Below are 15880 nucleotides of genomic sequence, written 5' to 3'. Positions count from 1 at the left end.
GGCTCAACCTCAGATTCAGAGGGGTGACACATTTATTAATTTGATTTTATTTACTGACGAGGGTACATTCACGACCATGTAAATGTTAATTTGCATAAAGTGCGTTATTGGGCTACTGAAAACCCATGTTGGCTGCGGAAGGTTGCACACCAAAAACCGTGGTGGGTGAATGTATGATGTGCGAATCTGGAAGACATAATTATAAGCCCCTATTTCATCGAAGGAAATCTTAGTGGTGGGTAGTACACCACATTCTTGCAAGCAAAATTAGGTCTGTTATTGGAAGAAATACCTTTAGCAACAAGGAATAGAATGTGGTATCAACACGATGGGTGTCCGGCACATTTTTCGCTGATGGGTAGAAATGAGTTGCGGAGACAATTCCCAAATCGTTGGATTGGACGCGGAGGATATGTGTCGTGGCTGGCTCGTTCGCCAGACTTGACGCCTTTGTTTTATTTTTCTTGTGGGGATACGTAAAAGACAATGTTTATAAAGACATTTCAACTACACCTGAAGATATGCGAGTGAGAACTGTCAGAACATTTGCTTCGATAAGTGCCGATGTGATGAGGAATACCACTCAATCCACTTTAAGAAGATTGCAGGACTGCATTGTTAACAGTGGTCATAACTTCTTTAAATGGACGTTCATGCCACCTTTTGTCCTTCGTTGGCCTTCAAAGACCTTACTGTTACGCATCACTGGATTCGTCTCGATAGCCGCGGTCAGAATATAAGTACCAAACTATAGCACCCCATTTAAAAAAACAAAGTTGACCTTCATATCTTTGAAGCGACCCGACCTAGCAACAAAAATCCAAAGGCATATTATGGCCCCCGTTGACCCAAGCAACTTTTGTCCTACAATCTTTTCAGCTCCTATCATACTTTCGGAGTTATTCTCGGTGGCAATAGTTAGTGACTCACCCTGTATAACAATGAGAATTCGTCACTGTTTTTTGTTGAATGTCAATACTAATGTTCTGTGTTTCTGTAATTTCAAAAACTTCACACAGTGATTTGTATTTTTGAAAGATAAACCTGAAGATGCACCTATTCTGACGTGAAACCGGTAGCTGCGAATAAAGCACCTTCATTCAGCTATGTGGCTTTTGGAAACACTCTATCATTCTTGGCTTTTGAATTGTTATGATTTTTATGATAATTTAAATGGTTATTGAGTGTTGTTATTTGTTATTCATAATGTCTCTGAGCTGTGGTTTCCCTCCCCAGAAAGTTGTCTGTACTATACATATCGTTCAACTGATTTACCATGACCTTTTCAGCTCTGACAGAATAACAGTCTCATCTACAAATCTGCCGTTGAACTGTAATACATTTTACAAATTTCCCCTTCATTTGCTTTACCAACTGCACTGTGTACATTTAAATAACTTGAAGGATAAGCTACAACGATATTTCACTTCTTTGTCAACTATTTCCTCTTTTTCATGTTTTATGTCGGAATTATTTTAGGAAGACAGTTTTTGTCGCACCTCCTCTTCCTGGACAGCATGAAGAGTAATTGGTTTACACGGACCAAATGCACTCTGTACTTTCTAAACAGTACCGCTGCCCACAGTTTTGACAGCCACGTCGGAAGCAGTCTACCTCGCCCGCCGTGCAACTGTTTTTCCGCCCCCAAGGGCTGCTCGAGATTTAACGGCTGTATCGATACCCCAGATTCGCTCCTCCAGGCGCTCGAAACACTGAAATTTCCCTGAGATCCTTGCGAAGTTTTACGACCAGTCTGGAGAGGCCCTTGCCATAAGCCTTCTTGGTTCTGATTTACTTCCCCTATAATACTGATAAATATAGGCATACTTCCTGTGGAACAAATTGCGCTATAAACCGAAGCCGAAGAGCGCTGTGGCTTCATTGCGAAAACTATATTGCGCTTCTCTGGGTGATTTTCTTCTGTGCCTGCAATACGTGTTCAGTTCTTGAAGTGAGACTTTCAACTTGAAATTTTTGCCTCTAATGTTTTCCTCATCTATGACCATTTTCTAAGGAGAATGTTGAAAGATCAGTGATATAATAAAATCTGGATGTCTAAGAGCATAACAATCGTTAATTGGTTCTCCTCGCTCCTCCCTCAAATTCCTAGAATGTTGCTGAGCGTCCTTCGCCACTGTGCTACTGGAAAAACAAGGTAATTGCTTCACAACATTACGAATTTTATGTTAAACTTCATTAAAGCAAAGAAATACCTTCGTAGGGACTACCATTGTTTGAATAACTTAAACTTTTGAAACTGTTGATATACAATAAACTAACAACAATTAATGTTATCCAGGAGAATGTCAGATCAAATAAGCCACGCAGCCCTTATTACATGTGTTTATGGATCATTTCTTTCGATAATGTTGGCTGGTAGTTAATTCGGATCCAGGCGTCATGAACTATTTTCATGGGTGTTCATGAAAATATAACATTTTACCTTACCCTTCTTTTTAGTAGTAGTGAGGGAGCGATTTAACGTCAATCGTGTATCGGTCGGAGACAGCTGCAACTGAAATGGTTCAAGAAGATTATAACAGACACAAATATAATGCAAATGTCATCTAGTTTTTCTAGATCTTTCTCGTATAATAATAAGAAGTACTGATTATATCAGACTGACAATATACTCGTAAACTGATGAAATCAGTCATTCGCACATCTGAGCTCCTTTTGTTCATATAAGTGAAGAGTTTTCCGTCTGTCTTTTCTCTTGATTTCATGTTCCGATGACATCTGAAAGTTACTGCAACAGCGGGTAATTAACGAGCCAAAGAGTGATGGTTTATATTCCGACTCTAAACAGAAAGATTTGCGTTATCGCAGAGTGACGTGTCATTTAAAAATTACTGAAATACTATGGTACGGATCCCCTTATTTCGTCAGGACGATGTGTGAGTTACGTATCTGTATCATTAAGTCAAGTGTAACGAACGTTTGTACACTGTAGTATGTATATTGGTCTGAAATGAAAGTGGATGGAGAAAGCCGTGCAACAGATTTTCGCCATCGAGTAGCACCAATGAGGATGTGGAGCTTAATGTTATCGTCTGATGAACTTATGAGAAATTGCAGCGGTTTAAAAGAAAAACGCCTTTTCATGCTGCAATTTAGACTTTTACATAACTTGTGCACCCAGATGCGTTTCACCTTATTTACAAGGCATCTTCAGTGGTCGTCCTGAAATATTACACGATTTTTTCGTTTACACATATAGGATGTCGTATGCGCTTATAGTTTACAGATTTAAAACATTTCATTTAAGTTTTTATAATAAAATGTAAAGGTACTAACTGATCAGCGTCTAATTAATTATTTTTAAGCCAAACAGTTTTCTAACATGCGAAAAACTGTTTGAAAGCTTGCACTTTTTCTTGTGGTCACTGCTTTCTAAATATAGCATTGTAACAGCTATTTTATGTGTCTAGAGTGTCATTCGTTACTGTAAGTGTTGCCACCTTTCTCACGTTTGGCTTTCAGATGTTTTTCGTTTGAATATACATGTGTTGATGGTAGTTCTGTCTATGTGTTTGTACTTTTTTTTGTATTTTTCCTTTAATTTTGTTACTTTTTCTTTTTAATTTTTCATTTAATATAAGTACAGAAAACTGCAACTAGTAACTTTTTTGAAATAGTTATTTATTCCGTGAATGATTTTCGAACCTTATTAGACTCATGTCCACATGGTGAACAGGAGATTACATAGCTATTTCAAAGCGTAATGCTAGGTGCTGGATCTGTGACAAGAAGATGGAGCAGTTGGTTAGTTAGTTACATGTTATACTGATGAATCTCATGGAAGCCGTTATGATGTGGAATGTGTCAAGTGCTTAATAAATGCACACATGCATCAAGGGCTTTTTTTAAACCTTAAAATTTTTATTACTTACCCCATTCCCATAAATGCATATATTATGACTATGGATTTATGTATCTAAATTGAATAATTCATCTATAGTATAGAAGGAGTTGTCAAGTAGATACGATTTCAATTTATTTTTGAAACTGTTACTGCTGTCTGTCAGTCATTTCATTTCATCTGGTAATTTATCGAAAAGTTTTATGGCAGCATATTTTATCCCTTTTCTGTGCCAAAGATAGGTTAAGAAGAGGATAGTGTGAGTCTTTCTTTCTTCTGGTATTATAATAATAAATGTCACTGTTGTTTTTAAACTGGTTCCGGATGTTGAGAAAAAATTTCATTACTGAGTAAATGTACAGTGAGGCTCTTGCAGGAATTCCTAACTATTAAGCAGATTCCTAAGAGATGTGTGACTATCAGCCCCAGACATTATTTTAACCACTTTCTTTTGAGCAGCCTAAGTGTTGAGTTACCCCAAAACATTATTCCATATAATATCAGAGAGTGAAAGTATCCAAATTATGTTAGCTTCCTAATTTCTATATCCTCAAAATTAGCAATTATTCTGATTGCAAAAGCTGATGAAGTTAGTCGCTTTAGAAGATACAAATTATGAATTTTCCAATTAAGATTCTCAACTATATGAACACCCAAAAACTTAATATGCTCTACCCTGGCTACTGACTTCTGTTGGTGTGTTATATTTATTGAAGGAATTGTACTCCTTGCAGTAGAAAATTGGATGTAGGGTGTATTTCCAAGGTTAGGGGAAAGCCAATTTGCAGAAAACCAATCAATAATTTTTCCAAAGACATTATTTGTATCATTTTCTATTGGAGTATCTTTTACTGGATTAATAATTATGCTTGTATCATCAGTAAACTGTGTCAGTTTACCTTCTTGTTTCAGATAAGAAGGAAGGTAATTCACATATATCATACACAGAAGGGGACCCATGATCGAACCCTGTCGAACACCTAATGTAATTTCACCCCATTTAGATGAAGTCAGGAAACTCCCTTAAACCATTTACTCCATGTAAGGAAACTTTTTGCTTCCTGTTCTGTAGATATGACTTAAACCACTCATATGCTGTCCCATTTATACCACAGAATCAAAATTTCTGTAACGTAATGTCATGGTTCACTCAATCAAATGCTTTGGATAGGTCACAGAAAATTCCTATTGGTGAAATTTAACTATTTAAAGAAGATGTTATGTGGGCAGTGAAAATTGCTTTAATACATTGCCTTGAATACTTTTTATATGCCAATTTGGATAAATAAATTCAATTTTGTGCATACTGTAACAGTATGAGCGCCTTTGTTGTTAATATCCATCTGCCTGTTTGGCAAGACATCACTCGCTTTTAAAACTAATGCGTATATATATATATATATATATATATATATATATATATATATATATATATATATATATATATATATAGAATAATAAAGTCACTCAAGAATCGTAGAGCACCAGGAGAAGATGGCATCATCGCGGAAATCTGGAAGTTACAAGACCCAGAACTCACCAAAGACATCCACAGGATCTTGGAAGACATCTGGAAGACCATGAAAATTCCTGACGACTGGAAAACTGCCCTGATACACCCACTACACAAAAACGGTAACAAGACTGACTCGAACAACTACAGAGGAATATCCCTACTACCGGTCACATACAAGATCCTCTCTAAAGATTTACTGAACAGACTAGAATGCCAGACCGACCACTTGATTGGGGAATACCAAGCAGGCTTCCATAAAGGGCGGTCTTGTGCGGAATAAATTTGGAACCTGAAAATGATTTTACAACACAAACAGAACCTGATCATTACCTTTGTTGACTTCAAAAAGGCGTACGGTTCTATCGACCGGAAAACTCTCTTCAAAATTCTAGCAGAATACAAAGTAGACAACAGAACACGGGCTATCATAGAGCAAACTTTAACCAACACGACCTCCAAAGTAAAGTTCTGTGGGGAACTATCAGAGCCCTTTGAAATTCGCACAGGCGTCCGACAAGGCGATGGCCTCTCACCTCTCCTTTTCAATCTGGTGTTAGATAAGGTCAGAAAAGAATGGGAAACATCACAACAGGGGATTACCTTAGGAAACCTACAGATTAAATGCCTGGCTTTTGCAGACGATTTGGCGATTGTCACGAAAGGTATAAAGGAAACAAAAGAAGCTATTGCAAAACTACACGAAATCGCTTCCAAAACTGGACTACAGATCTCTTACGAAAAGACACAGTTTATGAGCACAAAGAAACTCTCATCTCTGAACACAAAGTACGGCACGATTTACAAAACGGCAAACTTCAAATACCTCGGTGAAACACTACAAATGAGTGGACATAACAGGGACTCAAATGTAGAAAGAAAGACTAAACTGGACAAGGCATACAAAGTAGTATGGAATCATTACAACAAGAAGTCTATCTCACAAAAAGCCAAATTACGCCATTACGACACGGTGGTGCTCCCCGAGGCACTATATGCAGCAGAGACCACACTAATCCTAGGGCATACACGTATCAGACAATTAGAAAAAGAAGAACGGAAAATACTTAGGAAAATATTTGGCGCAACTAACAACAATGGAATATGGATCAAGAGACCTACAGAGGAACTGTACAAACATACGGAGACAATCACAGAAAAGATTAGAAAACGCAGACTACAATTCTATGGACACCTATACAGAATGCCATCACACAGGCTGACCAAACAGATCTTTGACTGGGTAACCACTAGAAAGAACAAATGGGTGGCAGAGGTAGAAAACGACCTGAACCAACTCAACATAACAGCAAACACAATAAACGACAGAATAAAATTCAGAAACATCATTAAGAAAAGTAAACTACATGAGATACAATGTGACAAACGAACAGGCATAAAATGGACCGAAGAACGCAAGCAAGATCACAGCCAGAAGATGAAAGAAATATGGGCAACCAAAAAGGCAATCAAGATGAAGCCGAAGACACAAAGCCGACAAAAAGCATGGACAGAGGACCAGAAACAGAAACACAGCGAGCGAATGAGGGAAGTTTGGGCAGCAAGGAAGGCAGCAAAAGGAACTGGCCATGTAGTTTAGTCCAAATGCGCTCTTTAAGGGCAAAACACCAATAATATATATATATATTGAAAATTTAAACGTTGTTATTGGCTGTAGTCCAGCAACCGTGTGTTAAATTAATTACAGAATGTACATATAGCCACCTCGGCTGAATAAACTTGTTGTCAATTTGACCATGGTTTCGACCACTTTAAGGCGGTCTTCGACAGAATAAAACTGACATAGGGTTACCTAAAAAATATAATGACATGACTCAGAAATACAATGTTATTAATAAGATTACTTCCATAAAATGTACAAACAGTGTACTTACATGTAATCACACCATATGCGAAAAACATCTGAGCAAAAATGCTCTTGTCGAATTGAAATTATCACAAGAATAAAAATTAAACTGTAACAATATAACATATTTCTCAATTGGAATAAAATGGTCCATCGACATACAACGGCAGTCACGAGGTCGGTTAGAGCCAAACAACTACATCAAACCGCCGCCACCGTCGGACTGCAGCTAACAGGCCAAGGCAGCCACAGGTTGGTCACGAAAACAGATTCGCGCCATCTAGCAAGAAGTGATCAAATTACAGACAAGAGCAAATAAGGCACTGCATAGACAATTTAACATTGCAGGCAACAACAGGAATCAGTTCCAAATATACATGAAAATGTAAAACTGGAAGGAAATCGGTGTTTAAGAGTCTACATAGAGGAGAGTATCCCCATTCAGACCACTTTTAATTAGCGGCTCTATACCTTAAAAATAGTTTTTATTGAGTAATTGCAACTGTTCGTTCAGAAGGAGACCGTCTTTCAGATATAGATGTTTAAAAATCTCTAGCTCTTCTAAGACATTAAACTCAAAGCCATTTTTCTCCAAGTGCAAGATATGGACATCTTTTACATCGTTAGGATTATGTCCTGCAACTAACAAATGGTCAGCGAAAGTTGAATTGTGGACATTGGTGCCTTTTTTGCCGAGAAGCTGTTCCTTAAATCTTGTCGAAATAGCTCGGCTTGTTGGCTTATGTAATAGGCAGGACAATTGACGCAAATAATTTTGTAGACACCAGAATTCTGCAGAGGGGAAAGCGTAGGTTTCAAGTAATGTAAAATGTTACTTTTTAAAGAATTATTAGTGGAGAAGGCTACTCTACAGTTATATTTATTTTGAAGTAAACGCTATATCCTGTAAGAAATTGGACCCAGAAATGGTATAGAGCAAATATTTTTCTTATTAGAAAGGCCTAAGGTGGTCACTCTCTTATTGGTTTTCCCACTACAAGTATTATCTGCTATAGAAGGACCATAGCCATTATTGGCAGCCAAAGTTTTAATCAGATTGATTTCAGAATTGAGATTTTCAGAAGAAAGGGGTGTGGAGGTGGCTCTATGAATAGCTGAATGAAAAGAAAGTCGTCTTACGAGAATGCGATTGTACAGACGTGAATGGAATAATTTGATCAGAACTGGTTTCTTTAGGGAAGATATTGAAGCTAAATTTGTCGTCTACTATCGTAAGAGTGAGACCTAGAAAATGCAGTTGCCGGAACTCATTTTCGCGTTTACAGGTGAAAGAAATATTTTCACGAAACTCGTTGAACATATTAAAAAGTGTATCAATACCGCCATTAGGCCCTTTGTATATGATCAAAATGTCATCGTCGTATCTAGCGTATGTAAGGATGCCTACAGTTGACGCTGAAAAATTACTGATAAATTTTACTTCTAAAGAATTAATGAACACATCTGCAAGGATTGCTGCTAAGGGGTTCCCCATTGCAAGGCCATATAATTGCTGATATAGTTTTCCACTGAATTCAAAATAATGGTATTTTACTACAATACGATGTAAGTTCATGATGTAGGTGATTTGCTCGTCAGATAAATCTTTTTTGAAAGAACGTAAATCATTTTATACTATGTCTATGGCTTCAAGTACCGATACATCTGGGTAAAGATTTTTATGTCAAAGGAAATTAATTTCATATCTTTAACACAGTGAACGCCTTTAATTTTATTAACTAAATCTTGACTATTGGAAACAGAATAATTGTTACGGAAAATGATCGATTTTTTCAATATATCTTGCAAGACTTTGGATAAGTCGTGATAAGCACTGTTCGTACTATTGGGGATTCATGTTGATTAGCTGCTTTTTATGGAAAGGTTTAAGAAGAGCTTTGCCGTCGTTAATAGCGGTTCTGACTTCGTTCTGCAAAGTTGGCATGGGGTCCTCGTGTAGCTCCGAAATTTCGTTTTCCTGAAAGAACTGTAGAGTTTTTGCAAAATATTCTTGTTTGCTAGCAATGGCAATGGTATTACCCTTATCAGCCTTTGTTGCCAAAGCGTCTTTTTTTACAAGTTTGGTATTTATGGTTTTAATTCCTTTTTGTCAGAATTAACAATATTACGAGAATTGGTTAGCTTTTTGCTGACAATATTACAAACATCATGTGCTACTCTAGTTTGACGGGAACTGTCGATTTTCAATCAACAAGAAAATTTTCAAGTGCCTTTTGGCTGGATACCTGAGAGATCCCACCTTTTCAGCACTAGGAGGGGCAACTGTCTGGATGACTGACTGATCTGGCCCTGTAACATTAACCAAAAAGGCCTTGCTGTGCTGGTACTGCGAACGGCTGAAAGCAAGGGTAACTATAGTCGTAATTTTTCCCGAAGGCATGCAGCTTTACTGTATGGTTAAATGATAATGGCGTCCTCTTGGATAAAATATTCCGGAGATAAAATAGTCCCCCATTCATATCTCCAGGCGGGGACTACTCAGGAGGACGTTCTTATCAGGAGAAGGAAAACTGGCGTTCTGCGTATAGGAGTGTGGAATGTCAGATCCTATAATCGGGCAGATAGGTTAGAAAATTTAAAAAAAGGAAATGGATAGGTTAAAGGTTGATATAATGGGAATCAGTGAAGTTCGGTGGCAGGAGGAACAAGACTTCTGGTCAGGTGAATACAGGGCTATAAATACAAAATCAAATAGAGATAATGCAGGAGTAGGTTTAATAATGAATGAAAAATAGGAGTTTGGGTAAGCTACTACAAACAGCATAGTGAACGCATTATTGTAGCCAAAATAGGCACGAAGCCCACGCCTACCACAGTAGTACAAGCATATATGCCAACTAGCTCTGCAGATGAAGAGATTGAGTAAATGTATGATGAGATAAAAGAAATTATTCAGATAGTGAAGGGTGACGAAAATTTAATAGTCATGGGAGACTGGAACTCGATAGTAGGGAAAGGAAGAGAAGTAAAAGTTGTAGGTGAATTTGGAATGGGAAGGGGGGGGGGGGGTAAGAAATGAAAGAGGAAGCCGCCTGGTAGAATTTTGCACAGAGTATAACTTAATCATAGCTAACACTTGGTTAAAGAATCATGAAAGAAGGTTGCATACATGGAAGAGGCCTGGAGACACATTTCCAGCGACAGATATGGACTCTGACCACATTCTATTGGTTCTGAAATTTAGATTAAAACTGAAGAAACTGCAAAAAGGTGAGAATTTAAGGAGATGGGACCTGGAGGTTGTAGAGAGTTTCAGAGAGAGCATTAGGGAACGATTGAAATAACGGGGGAAAGAAATACAGTAGAAGAAAAATGGGTAGCTCTGAGAGATGAAGTAGTGAAGGCAGCAGAGGATCAAGTAGGTAAAACGACGAGGGCTGGTAGAAATCCTTGGGTAACAGAAGAATTATTGAATTTAATTGATGAAAGGAGAAAATATAAAAATGCAGTAAATGAAGCAGGCAAAAAGGAATACGAACGTCTCAAAAATGAGATCGACAGGAAGTGCAAAATGGCTAAGCAGGGATGGCTAGAGGACAAGTACAAGGATGCAGAGGCTTATCTCACTATGGGTAAGATAGATACTGCCTACAGGAAAATTAAAGAGACCTTTGGAGAAGGGAGAACCACTTGTATGAATATCAAGAGCTCAGATGGAAACCCAGTTCCAAGCAAAGAAGAGAAAGCAGAAAGGTGGAAGGAGTATATAGCGCAGAGGTTCCCAACCTGGTGGGCGCGCCCCCCTGGGGGGGGGGGGGGGGGGCGTCATGATGTTGCAAGGGGGGCACGGGTGGCGTTAGCGGTATAAACCTAATATTTCTTTTTAATATCGATATTATAATAAAAATGAATGTGCAGGTATTAATGATAGATTATGGTGCTAAATGCAATCGTTTAGCGTCCCACTTCCCGCAGTCGTATCTCAATAACCTATTCTACAATTACAGCTTTTGAAGATAACGTTTAGAATGTCACACACAGAAACTCTCAAAATTATGAAGGCTATATGCGTTAATTCTAATATATCAGATTTGTAAACAAATTACTTCTGACAATTGGAAAACAGAAAAGTCAGGTATTAACTATCCCGTACATTTGTACACATGAACTGAACGTAATTATGTTATAACTTTTAGCCGCAGTAGTCTATGTTCATCAGAGTAATAATCACTTATACTGCGTAACTGCAAAAATACTGTTTTATTACCCTGTCAACCTGCGGATCCCCATGTGATGCGATTACAGTGACTTTAACAAGACTGTATACGCTTCAGATGAACTGGCGGGTTCGTAATTTGGAAACCAGGGTTATGCCCTTTGTCACCAGAAAAATGTGCACGACGTGAATGCGAAACTACAAGTGTTCGTTCTGAGCAGAGTACTTCACGCCTTCTGGAAACATTGTCGTGAGTGCTAACAATGAAACATAACCCATCTAGGTAGACAATGAATTCCATTAATGAAGGTTTATTTTATTTTTTTTTGGTCAGTACTACAGCTCTTTCGTTCGAATTACTTATCTGACAAAACAGTTATTTTTCTTCTGCCTTTTAGAAATACGGCATAATTTCGTTTGAAGTTAGTGTACGTTCTTTGCTGCGACAATGGCTTCTTTTGGTACGAGTACAGAGATAACTGCTTGGCAGTGTGCACAGTTTCCAGCGATGTGTGAGGTGTATCCATGACCTTACTTAACTACTGTGAAATTTGACAACCAATTCATTGATGTTATCTCAAAGCTTATAACGTTTCGTTTATAAGTGACGAATGATATGGGCATGGAGACGATTTTCGCATAAAACCCCAGGCTGCACTGCTCAGAACAGCACCGCAGAACAGGTAGCAAATTCTTAGGGTGCCTGCGGGCTGTTTCCGCCCTAATCCGGGAAAAGCCCGTTTCTCCCAGCAAGAGCCCTGCTCGGCCACCAGGTCGCAGACAGACAGTGCAATGACTACCTGCGCTGCAGCTGGGCTTCCCCGTTCTTCGCCCCACTCCTCACAGCCAGTCATCTGAGGTGCCGACAAATGACAGTAGCTTTCCTTTATCTCAGTTGGTTGCTTGCAGCTGTTGAAACATCAGATGTATTGGATTTTGCTGAAATCGCGTTGAATCTTTCACAGTTGTGCCTCAGTAAAATCAGTGTTAGTGCGAAATTATACTGTTGACTTCTTGTTTTCTTTTTACTTCACCATGAGTGTCGTGAAAAAACGTAAATATAATGACGATTGTATCAAATACGGTTTTGCTTCCATACAAAAAAATGGTGTTGACCAGCCGCAATGTGTTATTTGCTATGAGGTATTGAGCAATGATTCCATGAGACCTTCTCGTCTGGAACGCCAATTGTGGGCAAAGCATGGTGCATTGAAAGAGAAGCCAAAGGAATTTTTTGCTGCGAAATGTGATAATTTGAAACGGATTAAGTTGGACACTGCTGGATCCTTCGCTCAGACATCAGAAAAGGTACTGGAAGCCACGTATGAGTTTCGCTACTTATTTCAAGGACCAAGAAGAGTCATATTATCGGAGAGACACTAGTCAAACCCTGTTTGTTGAAAGCTGCTGATATCGTTCTTGGGTCAGAAAGTAAACAAAAAGTTTCACAAATACCGCTTTCTGACAATACTGTGAAACGTCGGATTGATGATATGGCCGAAGACATACAAAATCAATTAGTTACGGCCGTCAAACAATCGCAGTTTTTCGCAATACAGTTAGACGAGAGTACCGACGTTGCGAATTGTTGCCAACTGCTAGCTTTCGTTCGCTATATAGAAAATGAAGCAATTAAAGAAGAGTTGCTGTTTTCTGCAGAGTTAAAGGCAACTTCAAAAGCAATTCATATTTGTAAAAATGAGTTATCATGGTAGAAACTGATGGGCGTATGCACAGACGGCGGCCCATTAATGCTTGAATGTCACTCAGGATTCGTGCAGATGGTCAGAGAAAAAAACCCTAGTGCTACTGCTAGCCACTGTGTAATACAGCTTCAAGCATTGTTCCAATGGAACTCAATGATGTCTTGAAATTGTGCATCAAAATCGTGAATCATATTAAAAAGAGTGCGTTAAATTCCATGTTATTTACGGCTCTTTATGAAGACTTGGGAGCAGAGTATAAAACACTTTTATTTCATACAGAAGTACGCTGGCTCTCAAAAGGAAATATGCTAGGAAGATTACTTGAACTTCGAGACGAAGTGATGCAGTTTTTGGAAAATAACAAACAAATTGTATTGTATGTGGAATTTGGAAAGCCTGGTGTCCATGTTGCATTGGCTTATCTGTCAGATACTTTCGAATCTTTAAACACATTGAATTTGAAATTACAAGGTGGAGAGTCAAACATAGTTTTTCATCGGAATGCCATCAAAGTGTTTACTGATAAGTTGCAACAATGGAAACGTAAAATTTTAGCCTGCAATTATTCCTGCTTTCCCAGATTGTTTGGAATCCTGGAAGAAGCTCGATTTCACAACGATTTTAAGGATACTGATACTAAGAGTAAAATATCGAACCATTTGCAGCACGTCATTGATGAATTCGAACGATACTTTCGTAGCAGTTGTGATGATAAAATTTATTATAGGTTAGCGACGGGTCCATTTCACGTTGACGTGGATGTGTTGCCAAACAGACTACAAGAGGAAATCTTAGAAATTAAAAATGATTCTGCAGCGAAGTTTGACTTTGAGAAGATGGATAAGCCTTTATTTTGGGTGAAATATCTCACGGTGTATCCCAGCACAGCAGAACAAGCACTGAAACTGTATTTACCATTTTCAAGCACTTATTTGTGCGAAGAGCATTTTCACCGGTAGTGGCGATAAAAAATAAGCTTGGAAGCAAACTCAGTATTGCCAATGATTTACGTTGCGTAGGTTATACTATTCAACCAAGAATTCAAAATCTTGTAAAAAAAAATATGCAAGCTCATCCTTCACATTTATTTATTTCTTGTCATATGTGTGTGGAAATAATATTTTTATAATAAATACGTCACATTATAAGAGAACTTGTTATTTTTCTCCTAACTATCCTTAAATGTAGGTAATACTGTAAAATTATAAAAAACTATTTCGAAGAAACAATATAAAATATAAATAGCGAATCTGATTTAAATATAAATACTGCGTGTGATCCTTATGGATTCTGATGTTACGTGTGGTATGTTATTTCAATTAATAATAGTATTTCTTCTGGATGAAGACACAGAGAAAGTTTATCCTAGATTTGACAAACGAAGAGTAGTCCTAAAATCGTATACTGGTCAAGAAATGATGTGCAGCAAGGGAATGTAATCAAGGTAAGGAAGTTGTTTTATTCATATTTTTTAAAGTTCTGTGTAGTCTGCAAAATTATTTCGTAAAACTTATTTTTTATTTTTTGCCTGGTTCTGAGAACTGTGCGTTTGTCGCCGTTCGGTAACTGTAGTCATTGACATAAATGCCAACCTATGCGCAATGACAATTAGAGATGGGGGATCCGCTCTTGAACTAATTAATAGAGTTCAATCTTTCAAAGGAGTGAACAATCAGTGATTCAGAAAAAAAGAACGGTAGCTCCAAACGTTTTCCACGGCAGAGAGAGAGAGAGAGAGAGAGAGAGAGAGAGAGAGAGACGGAGCATATCAGCAGCGCCTCTGCTGATCAGAGCACAGTGCATGCCACACAACACAGCCAGCGCCGGCCTCTGCCCTGCTTCTACCTTGGCTGCCTGTATTGTGCAGTGCCCTATTGGATTTTGTGTTTCACATATGCCGTGCCGTCTCTGTGCGTTGTCTGCCGTGTGCACTGTGCAGTGTCTGGCGCAGCTTAACTTCGCATCGCACTCTGTCGGCGATCGTTTCAGTCGCACGTCCTGCCCTCTGGGCAGTTGATGCGAGCAACAGGACAGAGAGCCACCTAGCGGATAACATAGGAACTACTTGCAAAAACCTGCTCGCAAGGGAACGGACGATTTGTCTCGGAGCGGGTGAGTTCACCGCTCCCCCCCACCCTCGGAACTCGCCCGCTCAACGCTCACCCCACCGTCTCGACTCTAGCCAGAACATCGAGCAAAGCGACTCAGGTGTCACTCTGGTCTCTGCGGTCTCAGCTCACGCAGTAATACAGCTCGCGGCTTGACCTGCTCGACTCAGCACCTCTGCATCGGAGTTCGTCCCCACTGGATATTGTTCTTCGTAGTAATACCGCTATGTATATTACATTATTATGTTATGTATACATCAATTGTTTTTATTTTATTTTTATTTGTTTAAACTGATTATATTAGGTTCCTGATGACTCCTCTTACTATAGGATTTTTATTATGGACACTCGAATTTACGCTTTAATTACGAGCGAACCGATAAACGTATCGCAAAATGTGATACACCAATATTTTCCTTGTTTTATTCTGCGTAAGGCTATATGCAGCACTTTCGTTTTACAGTCAAATTTATATTTTTTTTTCTTATTCTGGTACGGATTTTGCGATTTTAGGCGTCTTCGAAAGGAAACGTTCACTTTAAAAATATATGGCTTGCGATGTATTTGTATGAGGTTAATGAAATTTTAATACATTATAGCCAATAATATTGTTAATGTAAATCTCAAGTTACAACATTTTCCGATCA

Source organism: Schistocerca cancellata, chromosome 3 (assembly GCF_023864275.1).
Source record: "Schistocerca cancellata isolate TAMUIC-IGC-003103 chromosome 3, iqSchCanc2.1, whole genome shotgun sequence".
In the NCBI taxonomy this organism is placed as follows: Eukaryota; Metazoa; Arthropoda; class Insecta; order Orthoptera; family Acrididae; genus Schistocerca; species Schistocerca cancellata.
The sequence above is the reverse complement of the archived record's forward strand: the minus strand, read 5'-3'. Positions refer to the sequence as shown.